Raw genomic sequence first — 18,301 nt, 5'->3', positions numbered from 1 at the left:
ATCTCTTATAAAGTGCCTGTAGAATCCTGCATGACCAAGAAAAGACCGCACCTCTCACACGCAAGAGGGGTAAGGCAATTGTAAAATAATAGAAATTTTTGTAGGATCTACTTCAATGCCCTTATTGGAAATAATATGGCCTAAAATTATACCTTGCTCAACCATAAAATAACATTTTTCAAAATTTAGAACAAGGTTAGTTTCAATGCATCTATTCAAAACCTTTTCTAGACTATCCAAACAAACATCAAATGAGGATCCATATACAGTGAAATCATCCATAAACACCTCTATTGAATTTTCTAAAAAATCACTGAAAATACTGATCATGCACCCCTGGAAGGTACCAGTGGCATTGCACAGGCCGAAAGGCGTCCTCCTATAGGCAAAAGTGTCGAAGGGGCAGGTGAATGTCGTCTTTTCCTGATCCGCATGAGCAATAGTGATTTGCATATAACCAGAAAAACCATCAAGGAAACAGTAGTGAGATTTACCTGCAAGGCGTTCAAGCATCTGGTCAATGAATGGCAGTGGAAAATGGTCCTTTTTGGTAACCTGGTTCAGCCTCCTATAGTCGATGCAGACTCTCCAACTGTTCTACACCCGAGTAGGAATTAACTCCTCTTTCTCATTTTTGATCACGATGAGGCCGGTTTTCTTCGGGACTACCTGGACGGGACTCACCCATTGGCTATCGGAGATAGGATAAATGATTCCAGCTTGCAAAAGCTTGGTTACCTCCTTCTTCACTACATCAAGAATCACCGGGTTGAGTTTTCTCTGTGGCTGTCTTACTGGTTTAGCCCCATCCTCTAAATTTATCAAATGCATACATGTGGATGGGCTAATACCAGGAATGTCCACTAGGGTCCAGCTTATAGCCTTCTTATGCTTCTTGAGAACTGATAACAGCTTCTCCTCTTAATCATCAGCAAGGGAGGCAGATATAATTACTGGAAAACTTTTGCTATCATCCAAGTAAGCATATTTTAAATTTGATGGCAGAGGCTTCAATTCTGGTGTGGGTGGCTGGATAGTGGTAGAAAGAGATGGTTTCTCAGCGTGTACCTCATAAAGAAAGTCAGAGGTATATGAACTTCCTGAAGCATGGTTAGTTCTATCTGACTCTAGAAAATCAATCTCAAGAGGTAAAACATCACCATACATGTAATCAATATCAAATTCAGATTCACTCTCAGCATCAAATTCAGACATATGATCAAATACAATTTTAGACTCAATGCATGAAGAGTGACAGGCATGCAGATTAGAATGAAGATCAATCATGTATTAATCAACAACATGGTCAATTATTTTAGCACGAAATATAGAAAGATCTTCAGATGGGTGTTTCATAGCATCGAGAATATTAAAATGAACAATTATATCACCAAACTCCATAGATAGTGTTCCTGCATATACATCTATCTTAGTTCTAGCAGTTTTCATAAAAGGTCTGCCTAGAATGATGGGAACTGATCCTTGAGAAAATCCCTCCTCCATATTCAAAATATAAAAATCAACAGGGAAAATCAGTTCACCAACTCTAACTAAGACATCCTCTATGAAACCAGCAGGATAGGCAACACTTCTATTAGCTAAATGAATCACCACATCAGTTGACTGCAAAGGACCAAGAGATAGAGAATTAAAAATAGACAGAGGCATAACACTAACAGAAGCTCCTAAATCTAGCATGGCATTGTCAAACTTATTGTTCCCTATAATACAAGGTATGCAGAATGTACCTGGATCCTTACATTTTTTAGGGATTTGGGGAACAAATTTACCAATCAATGCGGAGACATTTCTGCCCATGCTAATTCTTTCACTTCCTTTAAGCTTCTGCTTATGAGTGCACAACTCTTTCAAGAATTTAGCATATCTTGGAATTTGCTTTATTGCATCTAGCAAAGGTATGTTCACCTCTACTCTTCTAAATGTTTCCAAGATCTCCTTCTCTGCCTCTTCCATTTTTTTGTTGGAAATTGCTCTTGGAGGGAATGGAAGAGGGATATGTTGCTTCTGTAAGTTAGAATTACCAGTGGAAGATTCACCTGCATAGAAATTGTTAGGTAACTTACTCTTTAAATTTTTGTCATCATCTTTTTCTGGAGTAGAGTGAGGTTGGGCAGGTTCATTTGCGGATGAGGAAGATGCTACTGGTTGAGGTCCTCGATACTGCTTTCCCGACCTCAATGTAATGGCACTCATATTTTTGGGATTTTGGACAGATTGAGAAGGTAATCTGTCAGAATTTTGGGACTGTTGTTGATTTAACAGTGTAGCCAATTGTCCCATCTGATTAGTTAAGCTCTGAATGGAGGCTCTGGTCTCTTGTTGAAACTGCATGTTTTGCATAGTCATTTGTCTCACAAGTTCTTCAAGGGAAGGTTGCAGAGGGGCCTAACTGTTTGTTGTTTCTGGGGCTGTTGTTGTTGTTGTTGTTGCTTTTGTTACTGGATTGGTGGAGGAACGTATGGTCTGCTTGGGCCAGCAGCATTCTGAAAATAAGGTTGTTGTTGTTGTTGTTGTTGCTGTTGTGAAGGACTCGACCATCTAAGGTTGGGATGATTCCTCCACCCGGGATTGTACCTGTTGCTGGAGAGGTCATAATTGTTCTGTTGTGGCTAATTTTTTTGCTGAGGTTGAGGAGGTCTATTGTAAATGTTTGCAGCATAAGCTTCAGGCTGCTCAATTGCTCCAGGTTACTGCATAGAAGGGCAAAGGTCTGTATGGTGGTTGGCAGAGGAGCATAAACCACAGACTCTTGCGACAGGTACAAATTTTTTATTCAAGGCCAGCAGGGTTACCAGGTTAACCAAGGCATCTAGTTTACCTTCAAGCTTCTTAGTTTCAGCTGATGAAGATGAATTCGTGGCTACTTCATGCACTCCTCTAAGGACAATAACATCATTTATGGCACTAAATTGCTGGGAGTTGGAAGCCATCTTCTCAATTAAATTCCTAGCTTCAATCATACTTCTCTCCATGTTACTGAGGCCTTCATAAAAATATTGGAGAAGAAGCTACTCATAAATCTGGTGGTGAGGGCAACTGGCGCATAGTTTTTTAAATCTCTCCCAGTATTCATATAGGCTATCTCCATTGAGTTGCCTAATGCCTGAAATATCCTTTCTGATGGTCGTGGTCCTAGAAGCAGGGAAATTTTTTCTAAGAATACTCTCTTGAGGTCATCCCAGCTCGTGATGGATCTTGGAGCAAGGTAATATAGCCAGTCCTTTGCCACTCCCTCTAAAGAATGAGGAAAGGCCTTTAGAAAGATGTGATCTTCTTGGACTTCTGGAGGTTTCATGGTAGAGCAGACAATATGGAATTCTTTTAGATGTTTATGAGGGTCTTCACCTGCAAGACCATGAAACATGGGCAACAAGTGTATCAGTCCAGTTTTAAGAACATATGGGACATCCTCATCAGGGTATTGAATGCACAAGCTTTCATAAGTGAAATCAGGTGCAGCCATTTCCCTTAAAGTCCTCTCACGAGGTGGAGGTTGAGCCATATTTTTAGAATGTTCAAAATCAGAATGCTCAAAATTAGGATGTTCAAAATCACCAACCACAGAATGCACAGACTCATCAGTAACAGGATGCTCAGGATGTTCAAAAGGCACAAAATGTTCAGGGAAAGTAGGATGCACACTATGCCTAAATAATCTATGAAATGTTCTATCTATTTCAGAATCAAAGGGTTGTGAGTTAGATGGATTGCCTCTAGTCATACACTACATTCAGCATGCACAACTAGTTGCCTTCTTATGCAAGTAATAATGTAGGTTTGAACAATAGCTACCATCAAATGATATCCAAATAACTTGAAATTTTGTGAGCAACACCCTAAAATCATGGAAAAGATAGCACAAAAATTTTCAGACAAAAATTCAAAGTCTAACTATGGAAACTGCCTAAGGAAACTTTAGAAAAATAAAACAATAAAACTTGAAAAATAAAAAATAAAAAAACTAGTAAATAGGCGATTCTGGCTAGTTAGGGACCTCAGACGGCCTAGGGCGGGCTGCCACAATATGGGAAATTTTTTTCTACCCCAAATACATATATAATAATAGTCATTCTGATACCCGGAGCAAAAGTTATGGCCGTTTGAAGTTTTGTTGAACACAAGTTCTCAAATTTTTTTGAATCTCTCAAATCTGGCCACACCAAGTGTTCCTGGTATTTTTCACACAAAATATGAGTCAAAAGAACCTGCCACACCAAAATTTAGCAAAAAATAACAACCCTAACTATCAAAACAAAAATCACCAATTAAATTGTCAACAACAGTCACTAATTTAGTCACTAATGCAATATTGTATGAACAGTAACACAGAATCAGTCTCTAATTCCGTCACTAGGCATCAATCACAGCCAAACATAAAAAACTGAAATAGGGGAAGCACTGAACAGAAAAACTAAACAAAACACCATACTAAACAAAATAGCGACACACTAAGCAACACTAACACAACACTAACTCCACACTAAAGAATTAAACGTAAAACAACTAAACATAAAACACGAATCACTAGCTATTATGAACCTTTGGACACTGCTCCCCGGCAACAACGCCAAATTTGATCGAGGCCGTACCCGAATCAAATAAACATTAGAATGCAGTAACTAGGAAGTGATCCTAGGTCGTTTCCCAACGAGTAATGACTAACCAAATGTTCATAATATGCTTCGTTATAACAGTAACAATTGGGGGGTGTTTGTTTTGTGAATTTATGAACAAGCAAATTAGCATACGAAATTAATAGTATTAAAAACGCGTTGTTTCCTCTGATTCAGAAGCTATTCTCTTATCCTATGTTGTGAGGATTTCACCCTTAGCAGTTAACCACTTAATCCAACCCTAATTTAATTTACTAAGCGAAAATCAACTTAGGGTTATCAATATGTGATTAAGCAACACATACACCAATTAACCCCTTGTTCATTAAGCACAGAGGCAATTAATCGAACACGAAATGTGCACAGATTAACAGAACGCATGTGGGTTAATTGGTGAAGGGAAAACCGATAAGAGAGGAACATTAAAAACAGAACATCAAAGAGAATTATGCTTCATCCTCAGAGGGAAACAACACTAGAAATTTAGCCTTCCATAAGTTCAACAAAAGCAGAAAACGTAAATGAAACTAGAAGCAAAAACGTAAATGAAGCTAAAGGCAGAAAACATAAATGAAGCTAAAGGCATAAGAAGGAATAAAAATGAAATTGAAATTAGAAGTAGAAAATGGAGAATTGCATTCACGTGAACAGTAATATCTAGCTCCAAACATAAAACGCTAAAACTCCTTAATAATAGAATACTAGAATCCCCTTACATGAATCCCAAGGCTGCTATTTATAAGGGTCACTCAAAGTCACTGGGCCCTATTACATTATTTTGGCCTAAAACGAAATAAAAATACTAAATAAAAATTGAACGCAATAAAATGAAATTAGACGAAATCTAGTAAAATTGTCTTCTCTCTTCAAGTCCAATCTGGCTCAGCCTAATTGCTTATAATTATCCTGAAATTGAATTAAAAACACCAAATTAGTCAAGTGGACCCAATTGATAAAACTGAATAATAAATTTGACAATTAGAATTAGTCAGTAATTAAATTGGTGACAAAAAGGGTTAAGAAATAGGAGAAAATAATGACACCTCACTTCCGCTATCTTTGACTCGAGGAAGTATTTCTTCAGAAATTTCTCAACAACTTCTTCCCAGGTCTTCAGACTGTTACCCTTAAATGAATGGAGCCACCTCTTGGCTTCTCCTGCCAAGGAAAATGAAAATAGGCTGAGTCTGATGGCTTCATCTGGCACGCCTGCAATCTTTACAGTGTTAATTGATAAAACTGAATAATAAATTTGACAATTAGAATTAGTCAGTAATTAAATTGGTGACAAAAAGGGTTAAGAAATAGGAGAAAACAATGACACCTCACTTCCGCTGTCTTTGACTCGAGGAAGTATTTCTTCAGAAATTTCTCAACAACTTCTTCCCAGGTCTTCAAACTGTTACCCTTAAATGAATGAAGCCACCTCTTGGCTTCTCCTGCCAAGGAAAATGAAAATAGGTTGAGTCTGATGGCTTCATCCGGCACGCCTGCAATCTTTACAGTGTTATAGATTTCAATGAATGTTGCCAAATGTGCATAGGTGTCCTCATTTGGTAATCCTTGGAATAAGTTCCCCTGTATTAAATGAATTAAAGAATGAGGGTAGTTTATTTTGTGAGCTTGAACTTCTGGACGTGAGATGCTGGTAAAGAATTATGGTACTAAACTTCTTGAGTAGTCCTCAAGGGTAACCCTTTGCTGGTGTTCATCAACCATGATAACAACTTCTGGTAAATATGCCGTGGATTCCCTTGGTGATGGTGAGTTAGATGATGTAGAATCAGAAAAATGAGCTTTTTCCTCTAGAATGGAAGCTATTGTCCTGTCTTGCAATAATTTTCTTCTCCTCTCGGCTCTGTTCCTTCTTAACGTAGCTTCAATCTCCAAGTCCAGAGGAACTAAATTGCCTATGGGAGATCTATGCATATAAAACACTAACAGAAATAGCGGTTATCCAATTCAAGAAGAAAACAAATATGAATTGAAAGCAAAGATTCACAGTTAATCAAAGAATAAAGAATAGACACTAGGACTGAACAAACTTTCCAAATAGAAAGAAGTTTCCCAGCAACGGCGCCAAAAACTTGGTTGAACCCGACAAGTGCACCGGATCACGCAAGTAGTATAAAATGGTAAGAACCGAGTATCAAACTCTCAGGGAACTTGTGTTACTTGGTAAAGTTATATTCAGTGAATAGGTGTCTAGTATGAAAAGATATGTGTGGACTATGAACATGTATGTAAACTAACTATTAAAAAGGAAAATCACGTGAGTAATGATGTGTAAAGACAAGTAGACAATGTGTTGGTCTTCCTATTAGGTGCCTAATGTTATAAGGATATTCTCTACTTAACAATGTTCATGTGTTCTATGGTGTCTCCTGAAATGCTAAACCCCGATCCCTCGTGATAGTCTAGCCTAATCCTGATCAAGCATCATCCTCAGATCCCTCTTGTTGGACAGAGAACCCATAAAACATCATTAAATAGATATACAGGTATTTACATCAAGTACCTACAAGGAAGAACAAACAGAGGATTTAGCTCTCCATATCTGGGAAGCTTCCTTTACAATAAAGAGAAGAGAAAAATGAAGGATTGAAGAATTACAAATAGTGGGGATGTCTCCTCCACCTCTAGAACCTCACAATCACTCACAAACTCATCTCATGTTCTCAGGATGGCTTCCTCTTCAAGCTTAGTTCTCTACCAGTCTTCGCACAGCAAAAGCTCTCAAAACTCTCTGGAACTTGGACCTTTCTCTCCCTAGAAATCTCTAAAAATGCAGAAGCTCAAGGAAAAGCCCAAACTCCCTTCTCCATTTTTGATTTCAGGCTTAAATAGGTGGCCCCGTTGGTGCTTGCATGCTTAGTGCAACTCTGGCTCGCTTAGCGCACATAAGTGAATTTCGGCTTAGCGCGCATCTTCTCGCTTAGCGAATGCATGCACGCTGTGCGCTTAGCGAGATGAGCCTTCACTTAGCATGTGTGTCCAGCTCATCCTTCTTCCAGATTCTACCTCACGCTCAACTGCAGGAGTTGTGCGCTCAGCCACAAGAGTGGTGCGCTCAGTGGATGGCTCGCTAAGCTGACAGATTGGCTTAGAAAGCAGATCAAAATCAACATTTCACAAACTTGCCTAATTAACCTGAAATTGAAAGGAAATGATTATTAAATACAAAAAATGGGAGTACTAAGTACTTATTACCTATATTTAACAAAAAATAATTACAACACTACAAAAATAACCATTAATGGGAGGAGTTAGATACAATTTACATAGATTTCTTACACAAAAGTTAGTCATATTCATCGACTAATAGTTGCATCAAGTGACTGAGGTTTGGGAAACTGATCACATTCTTCACCCTCTTGAGGTTGAAGCCGTTCATTTTTTAAAACAGTAATTAGGAACAATGAGTGAAAAGATATACAACACAATAAAAGATTAAACCTCAACAGTCATTCTATTATAAAAATATAACCCAAAAAATTAATCATTGGTAGTCTCATGTTTTGATTTCCTAACTAGCAAATTCAATTACCTAATTGAGTAAATCATTGTATTGATCAAGATGAAAACTAAAATTTAATTTAATTAAATGAAAGTAGAACTTGAGAATTGAAATAAGACTTAAGTCAAAGTAGAATGTATGCCTCAGTATTAGTTTGAACTACCAAAAGTTGGAAGTCATAACTTAAAGTGCTTTTCATGTGTGATATAATCAAAATTTTACCAATTAAAGATTATGGAACATTTCTTTGAAGACTACATTTGTTGTAGTATTCAATGGTCTTCCTTCCTTATCATGTATCAAGATCTTTAATCCTTGTTTACTCTTAACTCTTGAGATTGCTACATATAGTTGACCATAGCTAAAAACTTGTCTAGGCAAGTAAAGTTCAACACATTCTAGTGACTGACCCTGAGATTTGTTTGTTGTCATGGCATATGATAGCATGATAGGAAACTGTCTCCTAATTAGTTTAAAAGGTCATGGTGACTGTGATGGAGACATACACATTCTAGGAATATATATCAGATTTCCATTTTTGTTTCCATCAATGATTTTTGCTTGGATGACATGGTTTGCTAATCTTGTCACAATCAGTCTTGCGCCATTACACAAACCTTGAGATTGATCTATATTTATTAAAAGCATGATCGTACTTCCTACTTTATGTTTAATTTTATGGTTAGGAAGTCCAGATGTCTTAAGAGAGTTTAGAAATTCAGGGATAAGTGTTTCCCATGCTTGGTTGTCTGCTGCATCTGATTTGTCTAACATATCTAAACTTAAATATTCTTTTTCACCTCCTACATTTATTAGAAAAATAAACAGATTAATGCATAATGTTTTATGTATGCAGCACTTATTTCTAATTGAATTATGCATAAACTATAATAAATAAGTTAGTACCTGGTACTAATGATAGAACAAAATCATTTATCTCATCAACAGTATCAATTGTAGAAGCCAAAATAGCTCTACATTGAAAATACTCCTCATTATTGCATTGGTCCATTAGATTTGGGTAGGTGCTATTGACAATGCCATGAATAGGGTCATTAAAATCTGAGATGAGAAGCTCTTGCGGGATCTCTATTATAGCATAACCATCATTTGGTTCAAAAAATTTTCCATCTCCAATATCAAGTATCCATTGGGAAAAGCTACTAAGTTCACTTGCAAATAAGTTGTCCATACCAGATTGCAAACACATGTTTTTTTTGTCAAAATCAACACCTCACAACGATCCCATATATATGATGCATTAATCGTTGAATGAACAATATTAGATCGGCTTCCTCTTGGAATGACCAGTAAGATTTGACGAAAATCTCCACCGAAAACAATAACCTTTCCTCCAAATATTGTAGATGATTCATTACCAAGTTCCATGATGTCTTTCAAGCTTTTATCCAGTGCTTGAAAGCAAAATTTATGGGCCATAGGTGCTTCATCCCATATAATCAACTTTGTCACTTTCAAAAGCTCAACTAATTCACTACCTTGGTGAATATTGCAAATTGAGTCTTCAAAAGTAGAAACAAGAATCTTGAATTTAGAGTGTGCAGTTCACCCTCCAGGTACCAACAATGATGATGTTTCACTTGAAGCCACTGTTAAAACAATCTGCCGCTGACTTCTTAATGTCGAAGTTAATGTTTTACACATGAAGGTTTTTCCTGTACCACCATAGTCGTATAAAAAAAAACATCCTACCTTCCTGTCTATCCACAACTGTCATAATTCTGTCAAATATATATTTTTTCTCATCTGTAGAAGTAGTTAAATAAAATACATCATATTAGAGAAGAAAAAACAATACTTGAAATGAAAAAAATCAATCAATACATCCTTTATTTGAACATTTAAAAGTTTTATTGTACCTGTAAGAGATTTAAAGTAATTATTGAATTGAGATTTCAATTCAGTAATATCATAATCTAGCTTTGCATAAATCAACCTATTTACCAAATGTGTTGTGACATAATGTTGTGGATAAGGTATCGATGGAAAGTCCTTTAGGCTTTTTCTATTTTTTTTTAGTAATTTCTCAATCTCAATCAAAGTTAAATTTTGTAACTCTTGATCAATAAACTGCAAATCTATACATATAACACATTATAATAAATAATCAAACACAAATAGTAAAACATGACTCGTATTTATCAATACTTGATTCAGTATTTACCTTGAATATTTTACATTCTTCTTTGTTGAAACAAAATCCCATCTGAAACCCAATGCCAGACTTTTATCCAGACATTTTTGGGTTTATTAATGCTATTTGATAGCAGCATAGTCACAAATAGTTTCCTCAAAAAGTAACCTGAACCCCAATGGTAAGCTTCTCTAATTGCCTCAACATATTCCTTATCATCTCCAATGAAACCATAACAAAACATGCTTCCTTGAAAGTTGGTTATTCAATGTTTCCCACAGTCTTAATTGCTTCATAACCACATGGTCCTTTTGCAACAGTTAACATTGATCTAAGAAAATATAACTCATATGTGCTTGGAGGAACCCACATCAACCTTCCAATTGTATAACCTGACTTGCGTGGTTTCCAAGTTCTTCAAGTTTTGACATAGACAAACTTGGACACAAACTGAGTATAGGTTAGATTCTTTGCCTCTGGATATTTTCTATTTGCATCCATCCAGGAGGTGAATATCGATTCGGTAACATTTAGGTTTAAAAGAACATCATCAATCACTTCGTTATCTTTCAACAGGTAAGTGAAAGAATAACCTTTCAACAGTTGGTTTCCTGCTTTGAATAGGAAAAGAAAAAAATATTCTCTAGCAAGCTTATGTTGGTGATATATATCTATAATCTAGGTATTGCTTAATTTCATCAACCACCCCACTAGAACATGATACTTGGTGCTCAGTTGGAACAACGGCTGCTATAATCCTATCATAACCCTTGTTGATGTACTTGAATAAGTACTTAATTGAGGTACTCTAGTTACACCATTCCATGTTAATATGTGCTTGGAACGTTAATAATAACCTAGGATTGTAAGGGACAACAGTATGATTGTCAACTATTACACCATTTTTCAAAACTATATGACCATTGTCTCTTCGCCTGTAGACCGAATAACCATCTTGATCAACAATGATTGAATTTTGGAACTTCTTAGGATATAATACCTAGAACACTTTCCACCTTTCATGCATGGTGATGATTTGTTGGATGAACCACAGGGACCATGAATCATGTGAGCTTTCACTAAATTGTATAACTTAGGTTCATCTTGTTCACTTGGAATTTCAGCTGAAATGATTCGGTTTATATCTTCAGCAGTTGGGTATTTGTTCTGTGGATGTAGGAAGATAAGCAAGTGAGCATGTGGTAACCCTCGCTTTTGGAATTCAATTGTGTACATATCTGTAAACAAAGCAAAATTAAACATATTCCAGTAACTTATAATTCTATTGTTAAAAGGTCAATGAATAATCTTTAATTTGTATTGAAAAAGAAAATGTGACATAAATGCAACCACTTTTCCCAAAATATGTTTCTTTGTCAAGTTTGCCAAAAGTTCTTCAAATTTGATTCTAAATACTTTTGACACTATATTAGGCTGGTCAGGTGCTTTCAAATCCATAGACTTCAACAACCTTTCAATTTCTAGCTAGCAGGGATTACATGTAAAAGTAACAAGCAATTATGGAAATTCAACATGACTACATATAGCCATTCCATCAAAATAAAGTTGATTCATGTAGCGTCGACCTCCTATGATTGATGAAGGTAAAATCACTCTTTTTCCTCTACTTGAACCTTCAATTTGGACACCTTGCTGTGATTCGATCAAGTTACAATATTTGTCAACTCTTAGTTTTGCTTGATTCCTTCTAATGAAATTAAGTCTCTCTACCTCTAGTATTGCATAACCATCTACCAGGAACTGCTAGAAAAGTCTCCTAGACCGAAGCAGAGTTTGTGCCTCATTTGCTCGAGTTTGGATTCTAAAACACAACCACTCCCTGATTGTAAGTCAAATCCTTTTTTGAGAAGTATGTGTTGATCGGTGAAGAACATCGTGTCTGTAACCATCTTCACCATAAGGAAACAAAAGAAGGTATTGAAAACTTAAATAGTTAGTATGCAATTCATTAATTCGTTGAAGTTTTCCACTCTGCGTATCCATAATAATATCTCTCTTTGAACCTGTATCAACATCCCCAACAATTAGGGCAGCAACTTCATATATAGATGGTATGTTGTATATTCTACCATCTTTATTTCTGTTAGAAATTAGCACCAGTTTCAGATCATGAACAGGTTCAATTTTTAGCTTTTCCTTCGCCATTCTAAAGGCCTTTGCTTGTACATTGTAGTCATCTAGCATGGCTGATAACTTAGACACAATTAGACACAATTTCAGCATCTATATTCTTTTGGTTCCTACATTAATTAAAGTACCATTAAGACATTGCTAGTATAGTATCTGACACTAAGATAATAGAATAAACTACATTAAAATTTTAACTACTGTTATCAAAAGGTTTATATATACCCAATTGATTGAATCCAATTATGTATTTAATTTTTTGTATCATAAATGTAAAGTTGTGCAAACTTAGGCGCATGACCAAGAAGAGGTAGCAAACTCCTTATTCAATGACATGATTGACCTTGTATCCTTATGGTTGGTGGTCCTGCACCATTGTTAATAGATCTGTCAAGCTTAGCCCCCGGTGATGTAAATGCAAACATCATATTATAGATCCTAATATGTTGTTGATAATTTCTGCTATCATTAGCATTGTTATCAAATAGAAGATGCTGGAGCATAGGAGGTGGATCTTTCAAAAGAGGGAGTTGAACTTTGCCATCACCACAACAAAGATAAAATTTGGGGATTGTAGTGTTCTTGTGTTTCCGTGTTCTTTCTTGATACCATATTAAGCTTGGCAATGTGTATATTGGATTATTGGATCCCCAATATCAAAATATCCTACAATGAATAAAATTGACATTAGATATTGAGACTCAAGCTAAATTGATAACCAATATACAATATACAATACCTTCTTGTAGGTCATCAACAAAAATTGTTGTGGGATTGGTAAATAGGTCATCTTCCTCATAATCAAAATTATTTTCAGAAATTAAGTCTACATTATGAAGAAAAAAATTGTTTGTAACATGAATAAACTAATCAGGTGACAAAAAGCATACCAAGGCTCTTAATTATTTTTAATCTTGTACCTTGTATTTGTTCCAACTGAGGAGAAGATCTGATATATTCTACATTGTTATCTGCATCAAGACCAGTGTTTTCATCTAAAAAATTGATATTTGTTGTTCCTTTAGAAGATCACAGTGTTGATGTTGAACAGTTCAAATTTGACAAATCTTCCACCAGATTGCAAGTTTTCTCAGTGTAATCAGTGGTGGAGTTATTCACATTGGAAGCATCAAACCCTGACATTAAATTGACCCTTGCCAAGTGCATCGCAGTTATGCATCGATGAGTTTGAAAATAATTATAAGTGTGACCTGGTTGAGTGCACACTTGATTAATATGATTATTAATCTTAGACTATTGGCTGATTATGTTTGGTGTTATATCACCTAGTGGTGTCCTTCTTCTAGAATGTGTCTCAGCACATAACTTTTTACTTTTTTCTCCAGTTGAAGGTTTACAAACACATTTGTCACGTAATATAATCATCCTTTTCAGTCGTGCTTGAGTTGTATCATTACTCTTGGAATTGTTCTCTTTATCCATTATCCTAGACAATAAAAGTATATTAGCTCACTTGGTTTATTTTATTTTCACATATGTTTAATCTTAATTCTGAAATGAAGGTTCCTAGTCTTATAAATAATGAAAACGAATAAGAATATAAATCAAAAGGATGAAATAGAAACAAAGCTCAAAACTTAGTATTAGGTATATCATATGCCACTAAACTGAGCATTATAATACCACGTGACATTTTGTTAAACCTAAATAAAAAGAAATATTTAAATGTTTTAGGAAACATCAACCAAAATAAGAACAAAAAATGACCCCAAAAAATGAAACACAACAAATCAACAAGCTAGTGCATTTCATCATAAAAAAGAAAAAAAATTACAGGAGAAGGATTTTTGTTATTAAAATATATATATATAACCAAACAGGTGTATAAACTCCCAAAATCATAAGCAAGCAAAGAAAAGGAACATTTATATGAACCGATGACTCTTTTAGGTAAAAATAAATTTCATGTTTGAAACAAATCGGTGTGAAGTCTGAAAGAAACTATTGTGAAGAAGCTTCTTGGGTCCTTCAAGCTTAATAAGATCTTGTTCAAACGAAACACAAAAATGCAACCTAGTCAAGCTTTATACCAAAAAAGGAACAATATACAAAAATTGAAACTAAAACATTAAACCAAAAAAGATCTTGATTCTATTAGAAACATTTTGTCAAACATCTCATAAGCAAAAGCAAGACTAATTTTAGGTAAAAATAAATTTCATGTTTGAAACAAACCGGTGTGAAGTTTGAAAGAAACTATTGTGAAGAAGCTTCTCGGGTCCTTCAAGCTTAATAAGATCATGTTCAAACGAAACACATAATGGAACCTAGTCAAGCCTTATACCAAAAAAGGAACAATATACAAAAACTAAAACTAAAAAATTAAACCAAAAAAGACCTTGATTCTATTAGAAACATTTTGTCAAACACCTCATAAGCAAAACAAATTTCAACAATTAAAAAAGCAGAAGTAAGACTAATTTTAGGTGAAAATAAATTTCATGTTTGACACAAACCGTTGTGAAGTTTGAAAGAAACTATTATGAAGAAGCTTCTCGGGTCCTTCAAGCTTAATAAAATCATGTTCAAACGAAACACAAAATGCAACCTAGTCAAGCCTTTTACCAAAAAAGGAATAATATACAAAAACTGAAACTAAAAAATTAAGCCAAAAAAGACCTTGACTCTATTAGAAACATTTTGTCAAACACCTTATAAGAAAAACAAATTTCAACAATTAAAATAAGCAAAAGCAAGACTAGTTTTAGGTAAAAATAAATTTCATGTTTGAAACAAACCGGTGTGAAGTTTGAAAGAAACTATTGTGAAGAAGCTTCTCGGTTCCTTCAAGCTTAAGACTAATTTTATGGGCGATGAATCACATTTTGAGACTTCCACATAAAACTAACATGAGTATCACAAGATACATGTAATGTTTTCAGCTTAGGCTGGTATCATGACTAAGTGCTATGCATTGGCAATCTTTGAGATTAATAATGAAATTAGAACTAAATATTAAGCATAGATGAGTTACTCAGGAATATTCTAGATACATAAAGAAATAAAATAGCAATAAGCACAAGTATTATTCCATTAACTACAAACATATCTTCACATACGCAAAGTTATTTTCATGAAATTCAAAGCCTATATACCTTAAACGACGATGTTTCCAACTACAAAATTTTCACGTTCCTTGAAGTCAACGAAAACATCAAGTGAAACAAAAACACCTCGATCTCCAAATTCGTCAGCCAAAAATAGATGAAACTGAAACAGGTATTTGTTTTCAAAACAACATAACCACAAACATCGGGAAAAAAACAGAAGAAAAAAAAACAGGTATTTTTCACACCGATTTCAACCGCAACAGCATTCAGTCAAGTCAAAGATCTTTGCACATTCGAAAGAAGAGATTAGAGGGTTCTGGAAAGATAGTATTTGGTAGAGAATTTTGAATTTTAAGTTGAGTAGAGGAAGGGTGAGTAGAAAAAGCTGAAAAGACAAAAAACTAAAAAATTTAACACATGTCAATCAACCAAAAGATGATAGAAATGGGTTTTCCACAGCCTAAAAAATGTAGATATAAAGTAGATTAGATTAGATTTTTTGTTATTTGAAACATTCAAGGCAAAAAATAATCACTTGCTTACAGGATTTCAAGTGCTGCCATGTTCATTGCATCCTTTGCCGACAGGAATATAGGTAGACTATATGCATAATAGTGAATGTCTTCTTTCTTCTTTTTTCTTCCTTTATTTGGGGTTTTCAATATGATTATGACAGAAAAATACAAATTTTAGATTAATCTTAAGGCTGACCTTAATAATAAAAAAAAGTAAATATGGAGTATTTCTATTAACTAACAGTTGTTTGAGATTTTTATATTTAAGAACTACAAATATAGTATGCTAGAAATACTGTTTTAGGCAGTAAAAAAAAAAAAAGAAATATTGCTTTATAGGGTGTATGTAAAGTTCTAGCTAACAACATGACTTTTATTTGGAAAAGTTGTAACAAGAAATTTTGTTGAGAGTATGCATATTGCTACTTTTTGAAGGATTAAAAACTATTCAATATTTTATTAAATGATTTTTACCTAATTTTTTTGGATCATTCATCAATCATCAACGAGAAAAAACTATTTTCCTCTAATTTTTTTTCTGCTTATGACAAATTTCTAAACTTTTTAACGCCTTTCTTTAATCATAGGGAACAAGGTCTGGTGGATGAATATGAATATATGATGTGTACGATTCTCCTTCACTGTATAAAGGTGAAGTGAAAGTTTATTACATATCTTTAATTTCTAGCCTTTTAGAATTGCTTTCTGTTTTAAAGTAGCAAAAATAAATACCATGTCCTCATCTCCCCCAATGTAATGAATAATTAGTAATTATTTATTATGTTCTAGCAGACTATGTTCTGAGGATGCTTTTGGAAGCAACTAGTTAAAACTTATGAATTACTCCATATATAATTCCAAACCCCTATATCACACTCATTATTTTTGAATTTTATATATATATATATATATATATATATATATATATATATATATATATATATATATATATATATATATATATATATCATCAAACTGTATATGAGTACATTAAAATGAATATAAAAAAATTATAAATATATATATAAAAAATTGAGATATACTGTATACGTGGAATATGATGGAATATAATAAAACGCCTTATGTTTTATGTTAACATTTTAGATAAATACAGTTTTTAAAATAAGTTCAGATAGGTAAACTAAGTTGTACTTCTACATGCATTTGCCTTTTTAGATTTGTATATTAAAAAATAAATTATATACTTTTTTATACTTTATCCTTTATGCATTTGCTCATCTCCTTCGATAATTTGAAATTTACTAAATATAACTATTAAAAATTCTAGTAGTAAATATTTGCTTGAAAAATTCAAAAAAATTTATTAAAAAATTGTATTAAATGCTTTCTTTAAACTCACTACATGTGTTGCTAATAATAAAATTCAAATTTACTTTTTTTATAGGTGTGTGATTGTTGTTATTTTAAAAGAATTTTATATAGTGAGAATCAAATACGAGTTTTTCTATTAAATATATGGTTATCCCTCATGTGATGCAACTAAGTCTTATATTACTATACCAACCCTTTGAATTATTAAATTCAAATTTGCTAAGTTTAATTGTTTAAATAATTGATATATGAATATAAAACTGTAATAAGTGTTTTTTAAATTAAAAAATTCAAAATGATGTTATCATTTTTTTTAAAATTAGGAATATTATTTGGCTAATTTAATAATTATAATTTTTTTATTTTTAATTCTTTAAAAATTGGTATAATTTTTTCTTTGAATATTAAGTTACGAAAAAATTGTTATAAATGCTTGCTTGAAAAGGGAAAGAATTGATGTTAAATAATTAAATTCAAATTCATTAATTTTATGTTTCTGAAAACTTTTGAATTCTTTATAAAAGTTTTAAACTTCTAAAAATGTTAAAAATATTTTATTGAAACTTTTTTAATAAATAATTAAATTCAAATTTATGAATTTTATATTTTGAAATTTGTTGAATTCTTTATTAAATATACTTCTAAAAAATATTAAAAATGTTTTCTTGAAACTAAAATAGTTGGGAATTAAATTAGTAGTTTTAAATGAAGGCTTAAAATATTTGATATTTGTTCCGGTTTAAAATATTTAATGGTAATTATATTTAACATTTTTATTTCTTCTATGTTTCGGTGATGTAAGTTAACCACATATTTTACATCACTTAGTTAACTGTGGTGTGATTGATTTTCAGGTCAAATGGAGGTTGTGAATTAATTCAAATTAGGGAACCAAGTTGTTGTTAAATTAAAATTGAAAGAGTATTACG

General features: G+C 33.5%; 1 non-coding gene and 2 pseudogenes across 1 annotated transcript; 1 reads left to right on the top strand and 2 right to left on the bottom strand.

Moving 5' to 3' along the window:
* The first annotated feature begins 3,039 nt into the window (after positions 1-3,039).
* Positions 3,040-3,146, top strand: LOC113002247 (small nucleolar RNA R71). The gene has a single exon (XR_003267791.1). It is a non-coding gene; the product is annotated as a small nucleolar RNA R71 (small nucleolar RNA).
* Positions 3,147-8,376: 5,230 nt separating this feature from the next.
* LOC106799297 (ATP-dependent DNA helicase PIF1-like) lies at positions 8,377-9,343 on the bottom strand (annotated as a pseudogene).
* A 1,224-nt stretch (positions 9,344-10,567) lies between these two features.
* On the bottom strand, positions 10,568-12,511 carry LOC100812411 (uncharacterized; annotated as a pseudogene).
* Positions 12,512-18,301: the final 5,790 nt, after the last annotated feature.

This window comes from Glycine max, chromosome 7 (assembly GCF_000004515.6).
Source record: "Glycine max cultivar Williams 82 chromosome 7, Glycine_max_v4.0, whole genome shotgun sequence".
Lineage (NCBI taxonomy): Eukaryota > Viridiplantae > Streptophyta > Magnoliopsida > Fabales > Fabaceae > Glycine > Glycine max.
Note: the sequence above shows the minus strand (reverse complement) of the source record. Positions and strands in the feature narration are given on the sequence as shown.